Source organism: Triticum aestivum, chromosome 5A (genome assembly GCF_018294505.1).
Source record: "Triticum aestivum cultivar Chinese Spring chromosome 5A, IWGSC CS RefSeq v2.1, whole genome shotgun sequence".
Classification (NCBI taxonomy): Eukaryota; Viridiplantae; Streptophyta; class Magnoliopsida; order Poales; family Poaceae; genus Triticum; species Triticum aestivum.
The window spans coordinates 164,587,067-164,596,081 of NC_057806.1; positions in this window are offsets into that span (position 1 = coordinate 164,587,067).

Sequence of the window (9,015 nt, forward strand, 5' to 3'; positions counted from 1 at the left end):
CATGAGGCTGCTAGTCCATCCAATTGATGTGCAGCAAAGCGCACTCTCTCAGCATCTGTGCAACCTGCGGTGGTCAACTCCCCTCCAATGCGGCGTAGCCAATCGTCCGCAACTATGGGCTCGGTGCTACTGGAAAACACCAGCGGCTGTAACCTTAGAAACCGGGATAGGTTATCCACGGGCGGCGGGTTGTTGTTGTTGTTGTTGTTGTTGCCCTGGTTCTGAACTAGTAATTGCATCAAATTATTCTACTGCTGGATCAACTAGGTGAGCTCCAGTGGGAAAGCAAAACTGGTGTCACGTCTCGGAGGCATCTAAGGGGTTTAGATGGAAGAGATTTAGAATAGAAAAGAGGTGTAATGAGAAAACACTACCCATATGCACATGAGATAAACACAATCATTTTACTCAATCAATCAAGCAAGGGCATACAAACGATCTAGAACTATCGCACAAGTGCTCATCTACTACTAAATACATGGGGGAATACTAGTGATATATGGTAGTCATCCAGAAATTTTGGTCGGTGGAAGACTCCATGATGTCTACTCCAGCTTCGTCTTCAAAGTCATCATCACTAGGATCGGAATCGGTGTCGTCGATGATGATGTAGTCCTTGGGGCGTATCTCCTTGGGTTCTTCTTCTTCTTCTTCTTTTATTGGTGCTGGTCCTCCCATGAATACTCCGATCTTCTTGACTAAGTCGTCATTCTTCTCCAGTAGTGTCTTGATTTCCTCCTCATATCCATCGTGGGTAAACTTGAGTTCTTCCTCCAGCTCAATGATCCTAGTCTTCGCCTTCTTCAAGTCCATCATGTCCGCGCACATCTGGTTTTCCTGACATCGGATGTGCTGGTTTAACTCCTGGACGAAAGCTGCAATGGATCTATCCTTCCTGGTGCTGATTACTTCCCATTGCTCATCTCGGCGCCCACATATTTGGTAAATAGTGTCCTTAAGCTCCTTGTTGTAAACTTCTCCAATGCGTCCCATGGTAATGTGGGATGCCATGCTCTTGCCTAGACTCCAGGTGGGTGCTTCAAAAGAAAACTCTATGGGTTTAGAAGTTGGTGAGAACGTCCTTCCTGGAACTTGTACTTGAATCATCCAGCGCTCCTCTTCAGGTAAAGTGGCGTTGTACGTCCCGGTGAAGCTTGGTATTCCAATGTTCAAGTACCTAGTTGCTTCCTCCAAGTGGCGTCCAAAAGGTGTGTCTTCATCCGGTTGTGCAAACTTGTTCTTCATCTCCGTCATCCTAAAGAGTATAAAATGGAGAGGAGTTAGAAATGAGAAGAGAAGGGTGACCTAGGGTTTATCTTAGTGGTCGTGTCCTACACTCAGCGTGTGCTCTGATACCATCTTGTAGCAACCCGACCTCAGATGGTCAAGTCTCTGTGCTTCAGTGTCATGCCTGGATCGGTAATGCTAACACACACAATACTCGAAGGATTTATAATAGAGTAGCAATCACACACTTATTACATCAAATATCTCAAGAGAGAACTCATTACAGTAATGCGGCTTAAGGCCATCTAATACGATAACAGCGGAAGGCTTGGAAGATAAAGTGAGTCCATCAACTCCAACGGCATAGCTGAGCTGCATGGCAACGACCTAACGAACCTTACTACTCGTCTGAAAAGTCTGCAACATAATACATTGCAGCCCGAAAATGGGTCAGCACATGGAATATGCTGGCAAAGTAACACAATAGAGCAAGAACAGAATAATGCTACTACTTGCATATTTAGCTGGTGGAAAGCTCTATGGTTACAGTTTTGCGAAAAGCCAATTTTTCCCTACAACAAAGGAATAGATTTTAATTTAACTATCATGGTGGTTGAACAATATTGAGAAGGTTCCTCCAACTCAATCCCAGTTAAAGTGATTAACAACCCAACAATATTAGTTAAACATGATGAGATACTTGCGATAACCCAAGTACTAGATACTCAAGAATTGTCCATAACCAGGGACACGGCTAACCATGATTAGATTGTACACTCTGCAGAGGTTTGCACACTTTTCCCCACAAGACTCAATCGCCTCCGTTGGATTTCTCGCACTAGAGGGTGTTTGAGAAACGGATGACCAAATCACGGTCTTTCAGAAACATTAACTCTCTACTCCGGACAGACCATACCAAACCTACATCCCACTACGTGCTGATCTGCCTCTTCAAGAGCTTCATATAACTTACTCAACTATGCTAGAGCCCATAATAGCTTGTGGCTGCACACGGAAGTTTCTAGCATGAATCATCTCAGTTCCCTTTGAGCCTGGGTGGCGGTCCATAGGAAGATCACACGGGTACTCCGGGATTTCCAAAAAAACTACAGGCAACACTGGGTACTCCAGATGCCTCAATCCACCCGGTTGTTAATTTAAGTTGCCACCTTAAGTTGAACCATTAATTAACAAGCTCACATCTGTCATGGATTTCAATCAAACCCAACCCACGTCTACGAGCATAGCATAGCAATATAAGCAACGCGTAGAGTAACTCCCAAGGGTTTGAATGTAACAGGGCAATAGGTTCTACCTCAACAACTACTTCCAAACCCACAAGTTAATGACATCCTAATCATGCAATGTTTGAGGATTGGAACTAATGCATAAAAACTGGGTGATAAAGGGGTATGATCAAAGTGTTACTTGCCTTGCTGATGATCTGCGAAACCTAGGGACTCGTAGTAGTACGCTTCCCACTCCGGGTGTTCTATCGCAAGAAAACGATAGCATACATAAGTAACAAGCAACGATACACAAGCAAAACTTAATTAAAAGAGGGTTGACCAGAAGTTTCAATGTAAGAACTCTGGTTCGCAAAAAGATTCAAATCAAACGGAGCAACGAAACTCAAATGGCGAAAGAAAGAAGCTTCGTTTACTAATCTGATACTACGTCAAATTTTACAGTAGCAAAAACTTGTTTGAGTTGTGTCGTGGAATTGTCACGGCAGATGTCCTCCTGCAAGGACTTAATCGTGGAGCCATCACAGCTAGGAAGCTTGAAGGGGTTAATCGGGACAAAGGACACGCGAGGTTTATACTAGTTCAGCCCCTTACGGTGAAGGAAGGCCTACGTCTAGTTGGGTTGGAATTGCTTGTGGTTTCGATGACAAGGGAGCGAGATACGCTATGCCCCATTCTCGATTTGTTGTTTCTTACCCTAAGCCGCCAGCGGGTCGTCCCCTTATATACATGGGTCGACGCCCTACGGCTTACAGAGTCCCGGCCGGCTCATAAACAGTGTCTGGCTCGATGACTAGTTACTTCTACCTTACAATACAAGTCACGCCCTCATGGTGGTTTATCACCATGGGCCATAAATCGCCTGTGGGCCTTTAGACCCTTTACTGAACCGCCATCTTCACGTCTTGGTCTTGGGCTTCAGATGGGCTTCTCTTTGCGTAACTCGGCCCCTCCTGGGCGGCTTACATAAATAGTTATATCCCCAACATTAGGCCCCAGATTGATTTGAACCGGTTCATGTCAATCTTGAAAAACCATATGAACTGGCCTTCAGTCTTCTGTTTTGCGCGGAAACTTGAACCCGCCGTGACGTCATCATCTAGATCCGGGTTAAATCTCCGTGACGTCATCTTCAATAAAACTCATATTTTATTCCGTCATATCCTCCAACGGATCTTTGCCTTTGCTGACCATCCCGAGAATCGAGGCGTCGGGGTTGTTGTAAAATGATATTCCGTCTCCTCGTTTCTCACGCCGTCTTGGTCGGCCCCTCCTTATAAATAGATGTGACCTAGGTCTTTTTCATTTCCTTCAGTCGTCTTCCTCCTCGCACCTCCTTCTTTGGTGCTCAAGCTCCGCCGCCGCCGCCGCCGTCGACCCCCACGTCTTCACCGACTCAGGCCGCTGCATCACCCTGAACTTGACTAGAAAACGAGGGCGACCCTCCGCGGTTCTTCCGCATCTGTGAGTTCCTCTTTTCCCCCTTCTTAGATCTGTATTGAAACCGTCTTGAGTTCGTCGTTGTTCATCGCCGCCCGACGCAAACCTCCATTAGCTCTCACCTCCAATGCCTTGTTTAGATTATAATAACAACTTAGAACTGTTGCGGAAAATGTTTGTGCTTATCCTGTATGAGAACAGATCTCATTTCCCTTGTTTTGGAAGCCTTCCGCGAGTATATGAACTTCTCTATACTGTTTTAGATCTAGAAATATTTTCCTTTCCAGAGCATCGTTTGATCCAAAATAATGATGGCAACTTGTGAAACCTGTTTGTTCCACACTTAGCCGAAAAACTGCGTCTGTTGACTCTGTTTCAGCCATAGTAGTCCGCGTAGCCGGTTTAAGATAATACCGGTTGTCACCACCGCTTGCCTCTAGTGACTTAAGAAAACCTTAATCATATTTAATACCTGCAGCTGTTAAACATTATCACATAGTTACCTGCATGTCATTAGGCCCCTTCTTAAGCCGCCATCTTAAATAACCCAATAATGTTTATTCTCCGGGTTATGATGAACCGGAAAAATTTCCTTTATCTTGTTGTAGGCTTCAATTTACCCAATGGCACCCAAAGCTATTAAACCTCCGGTTACCTGCAACTGGGTCCCATCCATTGTTACAGAGAACAAACTGTCCGAGTTTGTAAAGTCTGGCCATTTGCACAAGAAGGATGTCATGTCTTATCATGCTCCTGAACCGTCTGAAGAGAAACCTCAACCCAAGGAAGGGGAGGTGATCATTTTTACCGATCACATGAGCCGGGGATTTACTCCTCCCGGTTCAAAATTCTTTAGAGACGTTCTGCATTTCTTTGACTTAAGACCTCAAGACATCGGGCCCAATTCCGTGTCAAATATCTACAACTTCCAAGTTTTCTGTGAGGTCTACCTTGGAGAAGAACCCAGCCTACTTTTGTTCAGGGAGTTGTTCTATTTGAACCGGCAGAATGAGCGCGCCAACGGACCCAGTCTAGAACTTGGCGGCATCTCGATTCAGCGACGGAGAGATGCCTTTTCCCTTATGCTGAACTGCCGAGTCATCCAAAGGATTGGAACCAAACGTAGTTCTACTGCCAGGACACTTCTCCGGCTGGTGAAAACCCGCTTCCCGGCTTCCGCGCCTTGCGCCTTGAATCCAACCACCCGCTGCCGGACAAGTTGACTGCTATTGAGCGTCTGTCACTCACCCCCACTATTAAGAAAATCAAAGCTCTTTTGGGGAATGGTTTAGATGGCATCGACCTGGTCCGAGTCTGGGTTGCTTGGCGAGTGATTCCGTTAAGCCGCCGCCCTGACTTAATGTGTACTTACTCAGGCGAAAAGGATGACCCACTGCGTCATAGTCCTGACGACTTACCAGATGATGCGGTGGAAGCTACAACCCAGTCTTTGCTGAAAGAGGGCACGGTGACTAGTAATGCCTTTGCCTTACTTCCTTTCTGCAAGAAGAACCCGGCCCGTCCAGTGTGTTATTATCCTCCACAATTATGTTTATTATGTTATACCTTACCTCTACTCATAACCCTTTATCCTTATTCATAGGCAAATACCAACTTCTGGAAGGTCAAGTATGACCATGAGGCTGCCAAACATGCCAGAGCAGCGAAAAGAGCCGAAAGAAGAACCGCTAAGACTGGAACTTCAAGAAAGAGGAAACCCAGCACCTCAGATATGATGAAACTTGATGATACTAAGGATGTTGAAGAAGAGGTAAATCCTAATTCCTCTGACTCTTTTATCATCATGTTATTGACATTAATTCCTTTCAGGGGGATACAGGTAACAACCAAGCTGTTGAAGAGGTAACTATAATCTCCTCCGACTCAGAGCCTTTACCGAGGTTGAAAATCCGAAGAGTGACCCGGAAAGTAAGATTTTCACATCCTTTAGCTTACCAAGACCCTCAATTTCTTTTGAAGCGACAGATTTATGAGAGCCGGAGGCAGACCCGGACCAGCCAAGACGCGGAACTCTCCTCCGGCTTACCTGATGTGACCAGGAAACGCCAGGCTGAGGTTATCTCCGATTTACGCCTTTTTTCCTTTGGCGGGTTTCATTCGTCAGCCTCTCAATTCTTCTGACTCCAACTATCAGGATATTTCACCTTCCTCCGGTGAGTCTATGCACTCCAACATGCCAGCCTTCAAAACTGCTCCCGGGTAATATGAACTTGTTGTACCTTATGCCTTATTTTACTCATATTTTTTGTATTTAACCTGTCTACCTTTTCCACAGTGTGCAAGTACAACCCAGCAAAAGGGCAAAAAAGAATAAGCCACCCCAAGAGCCAGTTGTGACTGAACCAGAGCTGGGCACAACTGCTCCTGACGCCTCTGCTCACGAGCCGCCGCCTCAACCATCTCATGATGTTCCTATATCTTCCTCTGACCCGCCTACTGAGCAAACCCTCAACGATTCTGGTAACCCGGAGGCTCCTAGCCCCGCCAAGGCAAATGATCCGGAAGTTGAGATTCTCAAGACTCAGTTTGTTGAGACGGCACAGCCAAATGTACTTGCCAAGTGTTCTAAATAGGAATTGGTAGAACGTCGAAAGGCCAAGCTGGACGTCACTGACTATACTCATTTGAGTATTGGAGAGATCGTCTCTAGCTATATCAATCAAGTACATAGCAGCCGTGACCTGGAAATTGACATGGTGAAGCAGATACAACAAAAATCTGAGGTATGACTTATGCTAGCTTTCTTTAACCATACTTACTATACCAGCCCCCAAGTCTATTGCATATAAGTAAATATGATGTAGACTTTAGAAAATTGCCTCGCACTGCTTATCCGGCTTAGGAAAAAGACATTTAACCCGGTTGTAGCACTTGCAATACACATTAGCCCCCAAGTGCCAAACATCTTTGCTTGCAAAGTGCTTGGGACTTAATATTATTTACCGTAATCTTGACTACTATCCGGTGCAATGCAGGCCATCCTAAGTCAATTTGAATCGGAGATTGTTGACCTGAAGAACCGCATGGCAGCCCAGGAGATTGAAACTCAAAAGGCTAACTCCAAATTTGAATTCAACGTCTCTGAACAAGAGAAGCTGAAGAAAAATTTTGAATCAGAGAAGAAAATTTGGGCTGATGAAAAGGCCGCACTGGTGACCCGGGCCGAGACAGTAGAGGCATAATGGCCGAACTGTCCAACTTAAAGCGCCAGATATCTCGAATGGTCTCATCAGTCTTTGGTGAGTGACTTACTCAAACCTTAAATGACCATTTCAGTTGTTTCCTCTGACTCACCTTATGCTTAATAACGCAGGCCCCAGGAGCACAAATCTCAAGCAGAACATGGTGATCAAGCTGAAGGCGGTTTATACTCTGGTGGAACAGCTCTACACCGGGTCACAACGTGCTCTGGCCGTTGTGGCTTTATCAAATGATGTTCCCTATCTCCTGCAAGATGTGCTGAAGCGGCTTGTTGTGCTACCTCAGCGAATCCAAGAGTTAAGACGAGCATCTGCAAGAGCTGGAGCTATAGCCGCATTGAGCCGGGCCAAGGCGTGGCTTCCAGAACTAGACCCCGCTGATATTGCTCTTGGGTATCCAAGTTTAAAGGAAGATGGCACCGTGTTTAATGATAAGGATTTCACCGCCTGTGTGAAGGATATACGTCCGGTGGCTACTCTTATTGGGAACGACACTGACCTCACCAAGTGTCAGCCGGGTTATGACAAGGAGAATCGGAGAATCCCCACGCCGCATTATGACGATGTCAGCTTGATCCCTCCAACCCGTAAGCACACCTTTTCTCCTGAAGTTGACCCAACCGGTTTAATAGATGATGAAGCTGAGTTTGAGGCCTTGAGTGGCATTGACTGGGCCTCATCATCCTTCCAGGACAAAGCAGCCGGCGGAGAGACGGAGAAGGATAACCCGGAGGCTTCAAATCAACCCCAAGAGTAGATTGTCAGGCGCCACCTGCTTATGTCATTGTAGAAAAACAATGCCGCATCATTCAGACTCGGGGAGTCTTGTAATAGAGTAAAAAATACCTTGAGTTTTGCTATGCCTTTGCGCATGCTTATGGCCCTTAATACTTGCATAAGCCGCCGTCACTATGCACTTTGTAGTTTATATGAATCTGTTATGTCCTTTGCAGAAATACCCCTGTGATGCTTACGGCTGCTTTTCCGGCTTATATAAACCAACCCCTGAGGGTAAGTTTAACTCCTGAAAATTGGCACATACAAGTTCACCTGGTACTTAACAACCTGATGTAACCAATATTAATCCTGGAGGATTGTAATGTATTCCATTGTATTTTCAAGAGGGTCACAAGATATCCAATGTTGACACTTGTAAAATATGATGAACAAAATTCAAGGGTTTCTGATTCGAATACGATCAGTGAACCGTTCCAAAGGGGTTGAGCTAAGATTCGGATACGATCTGTTAGCCCCCAGTGGCTGTGGTGATGCCGATCAAGTGGGTATCGACAGCTATGTTCTCTTTGGTTCGAATACGACCTATGTTTGAACAGGAAGCCCCCAAGTGACCATAAGAGTTGTTTAATGACGTTGATTCGAATACGATCCACGTCAGACCCAAAAGGGGTTAAGCTATGATTCAAATATGATCAAGAAGCCCCCAAGTGGGTTTGGCAGTATGCCGATCAAGTGGGTATCGACACCTATGTTCTCTTTGGTTCGAATACGACCTATGTTTGAACAGGAAGCCCCAAAGTGATCACGACTATATTCAGATATGATCATAAACCGGACCAAAGGAAAGCCGGATTCAGATATGATCCGCTTCTCCTTGGTTATCTCCACCACCTGACAAAGAAAACACATAAACCTTTTTTGGGAGTGGAAAAAAGGACAGAGGTCCTGCTTTATTGCTTTATGTAATATACATAGTATAAGTATATACACATTAGAGCCGACGGCTCAAGTATAATAAGGCCGAAGATGAGCGATATTCCACGGCCGACGGGTCTCCTCCTCCGACTTACATGAGTCTTTGTGTTCCCGAACGTCGATAAGGTAGTATGATCCGTTGTTCAGATTCTTGCTGACCACAAAGG